Below are 16,148 nucleotides of genomic sequence, written 5' to 3' on the forward strand. Positions count from 1 at the left end.
GCGGCGGCGGCCATGGAGGGGGAGGAGGAGGCGTCGTCGTCGTCGTGGGCTGCTGCGCCTGGGCCCTGAAGCAGGCCGGGCGCGGGTTCCAAGGGGAGGGCGACTCGCTAGGCTTGGCTCGGCAAGCAGGCCCGCCTCGCCCCGCCCGCCTGCCCCTTCCTCCGCTCCAGGTGAGAGCCAGGCAGGGGGAAGCGTTCACCCACCACCAGAAATCCCTGCCTCTCCCCTTTGGTGACCTTTTGGCCACGCTGGGGAATTAACGCAGTTTGACACCGCTTCGAAGGCAGGTTGGACTTTTGGTGAGGCCCCAGCCAGAGAAGGCGCCAGGCCTCGGGAAACTTTTCAGTGCTACGGGATCCTGGGATTTATAGATTTGGGTGAGGCACCTACACACTGACAGAAGCTAGTGCAGGCCTGGGCGAACTTGGGCCCTCCAGGTGTTTTGGATTTCAACTCCCACAATTGTGGAACTTGAAGTCCAAAACACCTGGTGGGCCCAAGTTCACACAGGCCTGAGCTATAGAGTTTGTGAAACTACATCTCCCATGAATACATAGTATCCAGCCAGGATAAAGTGGGGTCAAACTCCACCCATCCTACCTTTACAGGCATGGCTCAATGCTATGGACTCCTGGGATTTGTAGTTTTGGGTGAGGCACCTACACTTGGGCAGAAAGCTATCTCCAGCCTGAGCCAACTTGGGCCCACCAGGTGTTTTGGACTTCATCTCCCACAATTGTGGAAGTTGAAGTCTAAAACACCTGGTGGGCCCAAGTTCACCCAGGCCTGAGCTATAGAGTTTGTAGAACTACGGCTCCCGCGAATCCATAGCATCCAGCCAGGATAGATAAAGTGGTGACAGACTGCACCCATTCTATCTTAACAGGTATGGCTCAATGCTATGGAATCCAGGGATTTGGTTTTGGGTGAGGCACCTACACTTGGGCAGAAAGCTAGTTCAGGCCTGGGCAAACTTGGGCCCTCCAGGTGTTTTGGACTTCAACTCCCACTAGCTCAGGCCTGGGCCAACTTGGGCCCTCCAGGTGTTTTTTGACTTCAACTCCCACAATTTTGGAAGTTGAAGTCCAAAACACCTGGAGGGCCCAAGTTCACCCAAGCCCGAGCTATAGAGTTTGTAAAACTACATGTCCCATGAATCCATAGTGTCGAGCCAGGATAGATAAAGTGGTGTCAAACTCCACCCATCCTACCTTAACAGGCATGGCTCAATGCTATGGAATCCTGGGATTTGTAGTTTTGGGTGAGGTACCTACATTTTGGCAGAAAGTCAGAGAGTTTGTAAAAGGATAGTTAAAGTGATGTTTTGTTGGGGATGCCACTTGAACATTAGGAAGAACTTCATGACTGTAATAACACCTGTTCAGCAGTAGACTACATGGCCCATGTGGTCTTCATGATTCTGTGTCAAACTGCAATGATTCTACTTTAATGGCCGTGGCTCAATACTATGGAATCCTGGGATTTGTAATTTTGGGTGAGGCACCTACACGTGGGCAGAAAGCCATATAGTTTGTAAAACGATAGTTAAAGTGATGTTTTATTGGGGATTCCACTTGAACATTAGGAAGAACTTCATGACTGTAATAACACCTGTTCAGCAGTAGGCTACATGGCCCATGCAGTCTTCATGATTCTGTGCCAAACTGCATTGATTCTACTTTAACGTCCATGGCTCAATGCTATGGAATCCTGGGATTTGTAGTTTTGGGTGAAGCACCTATACTTTGTCAGCAAACTAGACTCGAGTTTGTAAAACTACAGTTCCCATGGTATCATAGTAGTGAGCCAGGGTAGTTAAAAGATGTGTCAAACTGCATCCATTCTACTTTAAAGGCCATGGCCTCTAGTTATGGGTGAGGCACCTACAGTTTGGCAGAAAGCTAAAGAGTTTGAAAATCTTCCATGATTTTATTGTATTGAACCTGGATAGTTAAAGTGATGTCTTATTGGGGATTCCACCTGAACATTAATAAGAACTTCCTGACTGTGAGAGCTGTTCAGCAGTGGAACTCTCTGCCTCAGAGTCTGGTGGAGGCTCCTTCCTTGGAGGCTTTTAAACAGAGGCTGGTCAGGGGTGCTTTTAATGTAAGTTTCCTGCTTTTTGACAGGATGGTCCACAAGGTCTCTATAATTCTATGTCAGACTGCATCTATTCTGCTTTAACAGCCATGGCTCAATGCTTTTGAATCCTGGGATTTGTAGTTTTGTGAGTCACTTGGGCAGAAAGCTAGAGAGTTTATAAAAGGGCAGCTCTCATGATTCCATCATCTTGAGCCGGGATAGTTAATATAATGTCTTATTGGGAATTCTGCCTGAACATTAGGAATAACTTCCTGACCATTCCACAGTGGAACTTTATGCCTCAGAGTATAGATCAGGGGTCCTTAAACTTTTTAAACAGAGGGCCAGGTCACAGTCCCTCAAATTGTTGGAGGGCCGGATTATAATTTGAAAAAAAAAACATTTATGAATTCCTATTCACACTGCACATATCTTATTTGAAGTGCACAAACACTTATTTGAAGTGCACAAACAATATAATAATTAAAATGAAGAACAATTTTAACAAATATAAACTTATTAGTATTGCAATGGGAAGTGTGGGCCTGCTTTTGGCTTATGAGATGGAATTGTGGTTGTTGTGTGCTTTCTGGTCGTTTCAGACTTAGGTTCACCTTGAGCAAGGACTGGGTAAATGACCTTGGAAGGCCGTATCCGGCCCTCGAGCCTTAGTTTGAGGATCCCTGGTATAGATGGTCCAAGTGATCTTTATGATTCTGTACCAAACTGCATCGTTTCTTCTTTAATGGCCATGGCTCAATGCTATGGAATCCTGGGATTTGTAGTCTTGGGCAGGGAAGGCAAGAGGCTTTGTAAAAGGACAGCTTCCATGATTACATAGCATTGAACCATTATATTTAAAGTGACATTAAACTGCATTAACTTTACTGTAATGGCCATGATTTATTGCCATGACTATGTTATGGATTTAGAATGGTTCCCAAACTGTAATATTTCAGGAATTTTGGATGTGGGCTTCCAGAACCCCTGATCATTTTGGCCAGGGCATCTGAGACCAAATATCCCTTGAAGAATAGCGTTTGGGATTCACTGCTTAATGTGATCATGGGTGTTGATCGGTGAGGTGAGGCATACACACTCTTAGGCAGAGAAGGCTAAAGAACTTGTAAAACTACTGCTCCCGTGATTCCATAGCATTGAGCCATGACATTGAAAGTGGTGTCAAATTGCATTAATTCTACTTTAACAGTCATGGTTCAATGTTATAGAATCATGGGAGTTGTAGTTTGGTGGGCAGAATAGGCCCAGGACGTTGTCAAACGATAGCTCCCATAATTCCATGTGAACTGTAGTTTGTGGAATCCTGAGAACTGTGGTTTGGTGAGGCCTCAGCACTCTTCGGCAGAGAATGTAGAAGACCTTGCAAAGCTACAACTCCCGTGATTCCATAGCATTGAGCCATGACTGTTAAGATGGCGTCAAACTACATTAATTTTACCGTATAGATATGCCCTAAGATTATCTGTATGTAAATATTCCAAATCGAACCAGTGTGGTGCAGTGCTTTGAGAATTCAATGATAGCATTGGAGGCCTGGATTTGGTTCACTGCTCATCCATGGAAACCTGCTGGGTGACCTTGGATGAATCACATCTTCTCAGTTCCCGAAAACCCAAGTCACCTTGGGATTTCTCTAAATCAGAAGTGACTTGAAGGCAAACAACAACAGATAGCCCAAAATCCTAAATTCAAAATAATACTGGTCCTAAGCATTTTGGATAAAGGATACTCAAGCTGTTCTACCATTATGAGGTCTTTTGTAGCCTGTTTATCGCTTTCATGACCTCCTTCACTGATGCCATTTTCACTATCCCTCACTCATATTATCATTGTTGTTGCCATAATAATTTCATCTCTGCTGCCACTTCTGTTTTCTCCCAACCATTTCTGCCATTACCATCTCTTTTGCTGCTACTACACTGGCCTGCTTTCCTTATTTACCACCTGTTTCCCTTACCTATCAGAGTCATCTATAGCTTTCAGTAGGGCACCATTACTGTAAATGCTTTTCATTATGCTTTGTCATGTGTGCATCTTTTATTGTTATTGTTCCCGTGTTTATATTCTGTGCTGGTATGCTAGGTCTTCTGTTTCCTGTGTATTTGTGGAAAGGCACATCCATTAAGAACACTTCCATTATGGTTGATATTACCACAGTTTTTTCTAATTATTTTTCTTTTTGGGGGAATGGAGTAATTTCTGCCATTTTAATATGGAAACAAGAGAATGAGGAAGTTTCCATATTATGCTTGCATTTAATGCCATATTCTTTTACCTCACAGTTGTTGAAGCAGTTTATAATGATCTCTAGTATTGTTGATGTGATGGCCTCTGTTAAGTTGTTACGTTCACAGTTTTATTTTGATTTTACATCTATATATCATGACCCGCTTTTAAAAAGTAGTTATTTTCTTTGAAAGTAATACCACAAATCTTTTTTTTTTTTGCTATTAATTTTTATTTAAAGTCTGTGATTTACCACTATCATGAGTGTCTCTACTTTGTTGGCATTCTTCCTACTATTCATAGCTATGTTATTGTTATGAGCGCTGTTAATGTAAGCATATCTTGCTTTGATATTTTTGTGAAGCCTCACTGATGGTGTCATGGAATGACCCTTTGATTTTCCTTGCTGTTGACATTGTCTTGTGTTTCCTTTCTATTTCCTTTGTTTATGTTTCGTTGGTCACAGTTGCTTCTGTTGCAGTTTTGCCACGCTTTTGTGGATCATAATACTTAGATAAGCCCCCATTGACACATTAAAATACCTGGAGAGTATTGGATCCCGATTTTCTTCTCTTTTTCTCTCTGGGTGAGAAAATTAAGCCATATTAAATTGTCAGAATATTGATAAATCTCACTGACTCCAGTACTTAGGTAACAGCTGTATCCCAAAACAGAGAAGTATGGATGATTTCCGAATGTAACTAATATTAATTGTTGCATATTTCATATTTATTATAAAACACAAAGTGTTAGAAGTCACATTAGAAATGCTGAAATTTGGAAGAAGACTGATTTATAAAACTGCTTACAATGTTCCTATTTATTCTTCTGGACTTTACTTACTGGTTTCTTGACAATTTAAACATCAGCTGTTGACACTTAAATTCTGAGAGTGTCAGGCAAAGATGCAGAAGTATACTTTGTTTTAGTCATGTTTTTAGTGGTCTCTGGATGTAGTCAAAGCTCCAACTGTTATTTGAGATGGGTGAGTGTGTGGGTTAGAGGGGGAGGGTTAAGAAAATGTACTGAAGGAGAGAAATTGAGAGCAATATAGAAACAACTCAAGAATACTAGGGTGCTGAAGCAGGTAGGATAACAGGCCCGAAAAATTGCATTGATGATAGTGAAAGCTATAGACCTGTGGAACTGTGGCTTCGATTTGCAACAGGCATGGTTTGTACTGAATGGGATCTATTTTTTCATTCAGTCAAATGTGTTTCAAATGTTTAGTTTTATATCAAGTTGGTTTCAGCAACTCAAATTTTTAATTTCTTTCTGATATTTTAAAATGATAGTTTTACTTTTTCAAACACAGGCAGTCCCCAAGTTACAAGCATCCAACCTTCACCCATCTCCTAGTTGCAAATAGAGGTGAGACAACAGGAAGTGAGAGGAAATCTACTTCTTAGGAAGGGAAATTTACTCCTCTAACAGTTACCATGGGGAAAAGGTGTCTCCACTGAAGCTTTATCACCAATCCTTGTTTCCATGGCAACCCAAATTTTTCAAAATTCAATTGTCATAGGGACAGAAAGTGAGGTGACATCTTTTGAACGGGGGGGGGGGGGGGGGGGGGACAGACCTCAAAACAAACATTACAGGAGTGCTATCTCTGATCTATGCTATCCAAAACAAAACATTTTTGAATGGAGTTAAACATAAAAAAATTACCTGTTCAGACTTACATACAAATTCAACTTAATAATAAACCTGTTTGTAAGCCGGGGACTACCTGTACTCAAAATGCTTGTTTTCCTTCACGGGGCTTTCTTATGTCTTGTTGATTACAAGATACATTGTATAAGGCTCAAAATTAACAAGAAAGACATGAAAGTGGCATAGTCTGCAGTTTGTCCTGTTTGAATATAAACTTTTTAGGAATTCGTTCTGAATCCAAATAAAATCACAGGAAGTGTCATTCAGGATCAAACGAGTATCTTATTCGTGTTTCAGAACTTCGGGGTACTCTGGTCATAGAAGTTTTATTTGTCATTACAATTATTCTTTAGACTCTTTTAAATTAGTAGATCCCATTAGTGGTTTTGGGTTTGCATTTTAAGGTTTTAGTATTCCCAGATGTTCAGAGAGAAAGTGCAGAAATCTTCACAGGAAAACATTCAATTTTTTGTAACACTACAAATCATCTACAGTTGTTGTCCTTCCACATACTGTTACTCTGAGAAATGATAGTATGAAAACCTGGGTAGATTAGATACCAGAATTTTCACTGTGCTTTGTGTAACAATGTTATATTTTTCCAGTGAAAGGTGAAACTTTTAGACTTCCTTTGAATTGTGGTCATCTCACTTGTTATCAGTTTCCAAAGTGATTGCCATTTTCGTTATTACTATTATTACTTTTATTGGCCTAAATTCTGTTTTAAATCCTGACAAGAATAGAGCCACTTAAGCTAGGAATAATCAAGATCCTAGCCATTATTCTCATCCCCCAAAATAGTTTATAGCAATTAAAGTAAAAAGATAAAAGTAGCTACAGTAGTATTTTGTAAAGTCTTATGTCCCTCTTTTGCTACTTTCAAACTGATCTAAAGACATATACTTTCATTTCTGTTTGAGTCCTGTGATAGAATAAAAGCAAGAGAGAAGTTGAACAAATAAATATCACCTTAAATATGAATAAATGTATTATGTTATTTATCTCTGGACCACAGTTGATTTCATCACATGCATGTTGCCATAGGTGTACATACATTTGAATTTTAATGTACTTCAGTCTGTATTTTTGCATATAATTTCCCACCATGTTCACATTTTCTCTCTTAAAGAGACATGTGTCTCTTGAAGAGAGAATTTGCAATAACACTTGTTTATTGAAGTGAACTCTGTTGATTTATCTTGATTGCATGAGAAAAGTAATAGTTAACCAATCTTGAATGAGCCTGTGCTTCCTAGATAAACAAGATAAAGTTATGCCTTTTATTAAATTGCCCTTTAAAAGAGAGAAACAGTTTATTATAGAAAGTACTAATCCTTTTACAAATGAATATATATTTGTCTTGCTCAATTCTTTGAGTGTAGATTTAACTATGGCTTCTAATTCTGCCTGTGTGGATATTAAATTGCTTTGTGTGGCGATACAAACCATCCCAGTAGAATGCCAATAGCGTGAATTTTACATTATTGAGTTTCATTTGTACTGCTGTCCTACGATAGTTGTTTCTGCAAAAGGAGAGTCCTTTCTGCATCTTTCAACTTTTGATACATTATTTCTAAAGCTACCTAATATAAAGATGTTTTCAACATGAGGACTTGAATAGATGCCCCTGACTATTGGACCTAATTATTTATTTGTCTCATTGTTTTGTGGGTTAAATCCAGTCTTATGCAGTGTATATTCACTGGTGCATTTAAATTTTTTTCTTTCCCTTTCAACACCCTTAGGTCTGCTTTAGAGCAGGTCTTCTCAAACTTTTTCCACTCCCTCCCCCCTTTTCTCCTGATAAATTTTCATGTGACTGAGTATATAGGTATATAAACCAAACATTTACTGATAATAAATCAGCATTTGCACGGCTTGCTAAAAAGGCTGATTTTCCTTTTTGTGGAGTACAGCCGAAGCATTTTCTGCAGAGTCCACTGTAAACATTGCACATTGTTGTTAATAGATCTGTTAGGTGTTCAGAAACAGTTTACCATTGCCAAATTTTCCCTGACCCCAACATTGAGCAAAGAGGACCCTACAGTTTAAGCAGCAGTGCACTAAAGGATTTCCCAGGGCAGAAAGATGTGTGGAGAACTAGGTGAATCGTTTTCCTGGTTTCTCTGATAAATTGCTTCTATTAGTGGAATAATACCATTAGATTTTCATTGGTATATTGTTTCTACTGTTTCGATAAAAAAAAACCATATTCTCTCTGTTTTATTTGGTTTGCTTTTTCTCTTGGTAGCTTAACATTTTAATGGGGAGAATATTAGTAATTCAGCCTATTTACAACAAGATTTATATGAAAGCACATAGTAGTTTTATTTTCCAGCTGTAAGTAACTTTGCTTTGCTTTTTAGCTTAGATTTGTACTTTGTCTTGTGTGATGGTCACACCACACTGCCATATAATCCAGATTCCTAAAGCAGATAATCCACATTATCTGTTTTGAACTGGGTTATATTAGTCTACACTGTCATATAATCCAGTTCAAAGCAGATAATCTGCAGTGTAGAAGGGGCTTCAGTGGCAACAAAAGGTCCCATAAAATGTGCCATCGGCCCATTTTACACAGCTGTATAAAATCCACATTGAACTGGATTATATAGCAGTGTGGACTCAGATAATCTTGTTCAAAGTAAATATTGTGGATTATCTGCCATAATATTCTGGGTTATATGGTTGTGTGGAAGGTCCCTTACTTTTCCTGTAAGTTGTACCAAAACACTTGCGCTGATAGTTTGCACCATGTACTCTTTGGGATGGCATCGAATGTTGCTGTTTGGGCAATGTAATTATATCTTCTTTTTTAAAGAAATAATTCCCACTTTTTTAAAGAATGCTGATATGTGTAGTTGTAACACTACATCATGGCAAAGGCAAGGTTTGAGAAAATGTTTATAGACGTTTGGCTAGTACGGTTGCAGGCGAAATAAATCTATGGGTTGTCTTTATCAGCTGAGTAACTTGTATTTTCTCTTGTACTGTTTGGAATTTGTTGCCTATTCATTGAAAGTACCTAGAGTAGGGGTCCTCAAACTTTTTAAACAGAAGGCCACGTCACAGTCTGTCAGACTGTTGGAGGGCCAGATTATAATTTGAAAAAAAACATGAATGAATTCCTATACACACTGCACATATCTTATTTGTAGTGCAGAACACACATAAAACAATACAATAATTAAAATAAAGAACAATTTTAACAAATAAAAACTTATTAGTATTTCAGTGGGAAGTGTGGACCTGCTTTTGGCTGATGAGATAGGATTGTTGTTGTTGTTGTGTGCTTTCAAGTTGTTTCACACTTAGGTTGATCCTGAGTGAGGCCTGGGTAAATGACCTTGTAGGGCTGTATCCAGCCCCCCGACCTGAGTGTGGGGGACCCCTGACCTAGAGTTTCAAATTTTGAAAGATGTACATTACTATTCTGTTCAACATCTTTATTAATGACTTAGATGAAGGGTTAGAAGGCAGGATCATCAAGCTATCAAGTTGGCTGTGGCTTATAATAACAACAGGAACAAAAGGCCTCCGAGGATCCCCCTCCCCCGCAAACATACAAATCTTGCCAAGAAAACCCTTTGATAGGCCTTAGGGTTGCCATAAGTTGGAAACCACTTGAAGGCACACAACAGCAACAATTAGCTGTATTGTGCATTAACTTCATTGTAAGGTGTCTTAGCAGAAGTGGTTAGTAGTGATGATGGTGCTTATGGTGGGCATATTTTTTCCAGTGAAAAAACCTATAAATTTGGGGGAGCATGGAAAAGATATATAAAACAGCAATTCCTGTTTTGAAATGTTTGGGGCTCTTTAAAACGAGATTTTACTTATTCAAGATTTGTGGTTCTGATAGGAAACCCTAGCATGTTTTAAAATAGGGGCAAAAAAAAAAAATAGCTGGGGAACCAGATCAATAGGAAGATTAAATAAACTTTCATTGGCAACAGCTGGAAGGTAACAAGTTTCTCAGCTTCTTGAACTTAAGATTTTTTTTATGTAAGATAGTCCATAATATTAGATAATGATTCTTTCATATAGTTATGTATGATTGCACATATTCTGTATACATATTCAGAATTTGAATCTAAAATGCATGTTTGCATTTGGAAAATACTGCTGTCCTTATGACAGGAGTCTTCCTTGCCTATGAATAACAGTGTACCTGCTTCTGATGACCTCTGATTTATTTTGGAAATAACAAAAGTAAATATCCTAATTCTACTATCCTTTTGAAGTGGCTTCTCTCTTATGGTGCATATTTATTTTCTCCCATCAAACAACTGATACACATGATTACAGAAAGTGGAGAATAGTAAGATTAGATGCAGTGAGGACTGAAATTGGAAAATATCTGTTATAAACACAACACTGTTAATTTAATGAGAAAGAAGGAAACAGTTGATCAGAATTGAGCTCTAACCAACATCCATATACAAATATGGACTAGATCTATCTGAAAGTTCTGACTAGAAACTAAATTCTAAGTAGATATGACAAGTTTCAATTCTTCCAATGTATATCTATTATTGTTGAAAAAAGTTATATTACTTCTTAATCCACTTCGGTTTAAGCATTCTTAATTGGTAGCATTAGATGTATACTATAGGGTGTTTTTCATTCTCTTACATACAGTAATATATATTTGTTTTATTTTGATTTTTGGTCCAATGCACCCTTGTTGTGATGTGGTTTTGTCACCCTAGCTGTTATGATGCATTAATGTGGTGATGTGGTCTAGTTGAGATATTTTGGGTTGAAGATGCCACTTACAGTTCCTTCCAAATATCAATTAGATAGGTTCAGCATCATAAGATTCAAAATGGTTCTGTCTTGAATTCCCTGGCTTTTTTTTTTCTCCTGGCTGGACTCCCTAGGTTTTTGCTTTTTTTTTTTCTTCTGCTTCTTTTTTTTGGGCAGGAGTGCCAAGAAGCAAAATATAACCATTATTAAAAGCACCAATATTCTGCTGCTTGATATTCATAAATGGTTATAGAGAAATCATCTAATAAGGGCAGTGCGAAAGTAAGAGTTGGAAAGTAAGGAAGGAGTTCCTTCACAGTGGTTTATGTCCAGTTTTTGTGCTATTCTTTTCCAGGGTTAATCACAGTGATCTGTTATGAATGAGTCCTTTTGTGAGCTAATCCCACATTTGAAGCAGGGCACCACCTGGTGAATGAACAGATTTTTTGAGAGTTGAATGCCAGTACTTGATGCTGTCATTCATGCTCATAAATAGATTGTTGCCTGTGGCAAGTAATGATAGCCTTCCAGAGGAGGAATACTACAGAAGTCGTTTCTTCTTCCTCCTCTTCCTTCTTCCTTCCTTCCTCCTCCTCCTCCTCCTTCAAAGTGGGAAATGATTAACATAGATAAATGTGTGTGGGCAGCCAGGCAAGAAACCAGTTTTGTGGGCCAGTACATTCTAGATTGAATCAGTGTGGTATAGTTGTTTCAGCATTAGGTTGCAATTCTGGAGACCAGGGTTCAAATCCCTGCTCAACCATGGGAACCCACTGGTTGACCTTGGGGAAGTCATGTTCTCTTAGCCTCTGAGGAAGGCGATTGCAACCCCTCTCCTTCAGAATACATAATTACAAGAAAACTGCCCATGATAATTTCACCTTAATTCACTATAATTCAGGAACAGTTTGAAGGCACACAACAATAACATCATTGTTCTAGATTAAATGCATAGCCATCTATTATTTTAATAGATTATAATATTATTGTATTGTCTCACACTTGAAAAGTATTCCAATGCATGAACAGAAATATTAAACAATAATAAATTGTTGCTAATTGGTATCAAATTGACTATGGCTTATGGCGATACTATAAATGAAAGACCTCCAACATATCTTATAATCAACAGTCCTGCTCAGGTTTTGCAAACTCAGGGTTGCGGCTTGATTGAATCTATCCACCTTTCATGCCGTCTTCCTCTTTTCCTTGTGTCTCCCATTTTATCAAGCTTTATTGTCTTTGTAATGAGTCATGTCTCACGGTGTGCCCAGAATCCAAACAATAGTAAATACAGGCAACATTCTTAAAACAACAAATATTTCATTACTGATGTAAAATGTATCATAACTGGAGGAAACAGAACTGTTGCAATTAAAAGAAATGTACTTTGGTGCTGGAGGGTAGAAAGAGTTTATGGTTTGGTTAGAAATCCTCTAAACAGAGTCCTACATAATGAAGGATAACCATTGATTTTGCATTGATGTATGGCAGCTTGTGTTCTTGTTGAAGCAGGTAGCTAGTTTATTTATTTACCCCACATTTCTCACCCCACAGGGGACTCAAGGCGGCTTTACGTACAGGCAACAATTCGATGCCCTAAAACACAATGTACACTTACATAAATATTAACATAAAATTTTAAAGTACATTAAAACAAATAAAACATTTAAAAACATGTTAAGTGTTAAACACTTAGTCCATGAGCGTAATCTGGGCCATTCCAATGGTCATTGCACATTGTTCCGAGTCTTATCTATCGCACAAGTTCTTTAAAAGCTTGGTCACAAAGTCACGTTTTCACTCTCTTGTGGAAGGTCAGAAGGGAGGGGGCTGATTTAACATTTCTGGGAAGGGAGTTCCATAGTCGAAGGGCCACCACTGAGAAGCCCTGTCTCGCGTCTCAGCCAATCGTACTTGCGAGGGAGGCGGGACCAAGAGCAACCCCCCCCTAAACTCTGTGTTAGTTCATAGAAGGAGATATGTTCGGACAGATAAGCTGGGCCAGAACCGTTTAGAGTCTTTATAGGCTAAAGCTAGCGCTTTGAATTGTGCCCGGTAGCAGATTGGCAGCCAGTAGAGCTGACGTAACAGGGGGGTTGTATGTTCCCTGTATGCCACTCCAGTGAGCAAACTGGCTGCCACCTGTTGGACCCTTTGTAGCTTCCAAATAGTCTTCAAAGTCAGCCCCACGTAGAGCATGTTGCAGTAGTCTGTTCAAGATGTAGCCAGAGCGTGAACTACCATGCCCAAGTTAATGAAGGGCCAATCCTTACTTCAGTAGAAGTTTATCACTTTCTTTCTTCAGTCTGCTGGTGATTTAATTGAGAAAGATGAACCTTGTGTGAGATTATGATTTTTATCCCTTCAGCATCCTGCAGGACCTCCATGAGTATGGATTAGAGATATGAATTCCTGAAGTAAATGAAAATTGAGGGGAAAATGGGTTGCCTTCCTCGTCTTAAATATTCCTCTTAAGTGGAGGTATGATGAACTAGAATAAAACTGGAAAACTTGTAGATAAGGCTCTATTTTGTTGCCAAAGTCTTCTTTTTCTGGTTGGTAATGTGTTTCTCTGAAAGAAAAACAGTTGTAGAAAATGGTCACAAATGTGGTACTGCTCCTTGGCACATTTGGAGAGGGAGAAGATCAGTTTCCTCATTTCTAATAGCCATAAAAATGTTGCTGTACAATATCAGATCATTTAAAATCCTGGTCTCCTTTTTATACTTAATTTTACTGCAACGCGTGCTTTATGCTCACTAGACACTATGGGGCACTAGAGGAGAGAAAATGTATTTCCTTTTGTTTTGTAGTACTGGTGCTTTCTTCTGTTCTTACTATGATTTTGCTTGATTCTTCGAAACTGGCAAAATGAAAGAGGTTCTTTCAGTTCTTACTGTTCAGGATGTTGTTGGGTTATAATGGAAGAACATTCAAGAAACACTTTCTCTGCACAGTAGGCTTGTGCATTTTGGCTGAACTTTGATCCGTTTCTGCTGGTTGGATACCAGTAGACCCCCAAATCCATTCTTACATGTGTCCCGAAAACGAGCAGGTAGCTGGATAGCCATTTTCTGTTTGTAGCCAATAAGCATGGCTAGATCCAGCCCATTACTGGCAACGGGGAACTTATGAGGCTCCCCTTTCCATTCCTGAAGCCCTTTCCTTTTTTTCCTCCAAGGGAGCCTGGGTATTAGCAACAGGGTTAAGAAAGCACCCTTTCTGTGAGCCTTTTTTTTTTCCTTCAAGGGAGCCTGGGTGTCAGCAACGGGGTTAAGAAACCACCTTATCCAACCCATTTGGGGGGGAGGGGGGGCTTCCACAGGCTCTCCTTGCATATCTTTTATTAAGACCTGGATTAAAAGCATTGGAGTAGGTACCATTCTTTCTGAGAACCTTTCCCTTCTGTCTGTAGAGGCGACCAGGTTTAATGCTTTGTTAAAGCTGTTTCTACTCTAAAGGAGAGGCGCTGCAGGCAGCTGCAGTTTCTTTCCCTGCAGCACATCACACAGCTTTCCAAAGCACTTTAAGTTGGCCCAGGGAAGGAAGAGTGATGACCTGGAGCTATCTTCCATGCGCTTCCTTAAAAAACCCCTCTACTGCAGGGCACACTTCAGTAGCCTTTATGCTTTGGGTTTAACGCTTCCATAAAGCTGTTTCTGGTTTCTACTCTAGAGGAGAGGTAACTACTGGTAGTAGTTTTCAGAGAATGAGGGTTTTATTTTTGTTTTCTGGAATTAATAATAATAATATTAATAATTTCAAGATATTAATATTTCAAGAAGAGGAATGGAAGGAGAGAAAAAAAAGCTAAATAGGTGACACCCCCCCCCCCCCAAAATGGGAAATCAAAAAGATTAAACTGTGATGCCGAATAGGGAAGGAGGAGCCAGGATCACCTGCCACGTGGTCCTGTTACAGAGGGGAATCCATGACGGCTGGGCCCTTGCCGTTACAAGCACCTGAACAAATTGAAGAAACCAGATTGGTCAAATGAAACAGCTAAATACGGATCCTGGCTCAAGCCTAATGCATAGCATATCTGGACTAATAATTGCTCTAGTGCAGTGCTTCTCAGCCTGTTGGTTCCCAGATATTTTGGCCTTCAACTCCCAGAAATCCTAACAGCTGGTAAACTGGCTGGGATTTCTGGGAGTTGTAGGCCAAAGCATCTGGGGACCCACAGATTGAGAACCACTACTCTAGTGTATTTGCTGAGAGATTGAATTAGTCTCTAGCCTGGTCAAACTTTGTTTAAGAACAGTTGTTTCATTGTGTAAACAGTATGGTTTTACTTTTGAGGTTGGATTTACAACCACAAGAGTTAAAAGTTTGCTTAAATTAATAGGTTATAAAGACATGACTCTTTAATGTGTTGCTATGTACAATTAAATCGAGGTACGGTTGCAGGCTTTCAGTTGCCCAATCCAAGTCCTAAATGGAGGTTCCGCAGCAGGTATGGGAGTTCTTCATGAAGAACTGCCATACGTGCTTCAAGACTTTCTTAAAAAATAAAATAAACCCAACAACCATTTTTGTGTTAGTAATGGAGCACTTCTTTATAATTGTCTTCAAGCAGTACAAGGTGTGGCCATGCAGTAGTATCTCTGTGTGCTTCAGAAAATATAGGCAGATTAGGCTGACCTGCTGGCAAAGCGACGGCTTTAATGGACTTGACGGACTGCTTTTAGGATGACTTAAATCGGCGACTGTTTGACTGAATGTTTTTATACTGTTTTTATTTAAATTGTATATTTATGCTTTTGGTTGTGGGCACCATGGTGTGCCAGTTGTTAGCTATCCTGAGTTCCTCCGCGGAGGACGAGATAGGACGACATACAAATGTTCAAAATAAATTTAAATAAATAAATAAATAAATAAATACATACATACATACATACATACATACATAAATAGGCTTGAATCTCAACCTGAGAAACTACCTTTCCCAGGATGACACTCACTTATTTAAAGTCACATTATAGTATGAAAAAATTCTAAGTAGATGGAATATTTTGTTTACAGCTTTCTTTTCTCTATAACCATAAAATACTTTTTCTTAAGCTAACAATTTTGTATCTTGACTGTATGCAATCAAGCTAGTAATCTTCCGGATATAGACTGTCAAACAAAAATAGTTTGGTTTATACTATTGACCTTGGCTTGGTTGAGTTTTGTTATTTCCATTAACCAGTTTTACTTTTTGAATGTCTTTTCGGAATACCATTTCAGGCTTCTGTATTTTCTGCACCTTTACCAGAGTGATAGACAGCATGAAAATGCATTAAATTATACAAATGTACATTAGGGCTGAAAACTTCCACCAATCTTTTAATGCTAATGATAATGATGACAGTAACTTGACATTTGCCACTCAAATTGTTTGAGCCTACTGATTTACCATTGTAAAA

General features: G+C 39.1%; 1 protein-coding gene across 2 annotated transcripts in view; it reads left to right on the top strand.

Moving 5' to 3' along the window:
- Nucleotides 1-16,148, top strand: part of ATXN7 (ataxin 7) — a 134,978-nt gene that overhangs the window by 115 nt on the left and 118,715 nt on the right. The window contains exon 1 of one of the 2 annotated variants that reach the window (XM_060766430.2): nt 92-170. The exons of the other annotated variant lie outside the window; for it this stretch is intronic. The gene's annotated coding sequence lies outside the window, so the exon portion shown is untranslated. Of the gene's footprint in view, nt 1-91; nt 171-16,148 lie in introns of those variants that run through there. 2 annotated transcript variants of the gene reach the window in all.

The sequence above is a fragment of the Anolis sagrei genome, chromosome 2, assembly GCF_037176765.1.
Source record: "Anolis sagrei isolate rAnoSag1 chromosome 2, rAnoSag1.mat, whole genome shotgun sequence".
Taxonomy (NCBI): Eukaryota; Metazoa; Chordata; class Lepidosauria; order Squamata; family Dactyloidae; genus Anolis; species Anolis sagrei.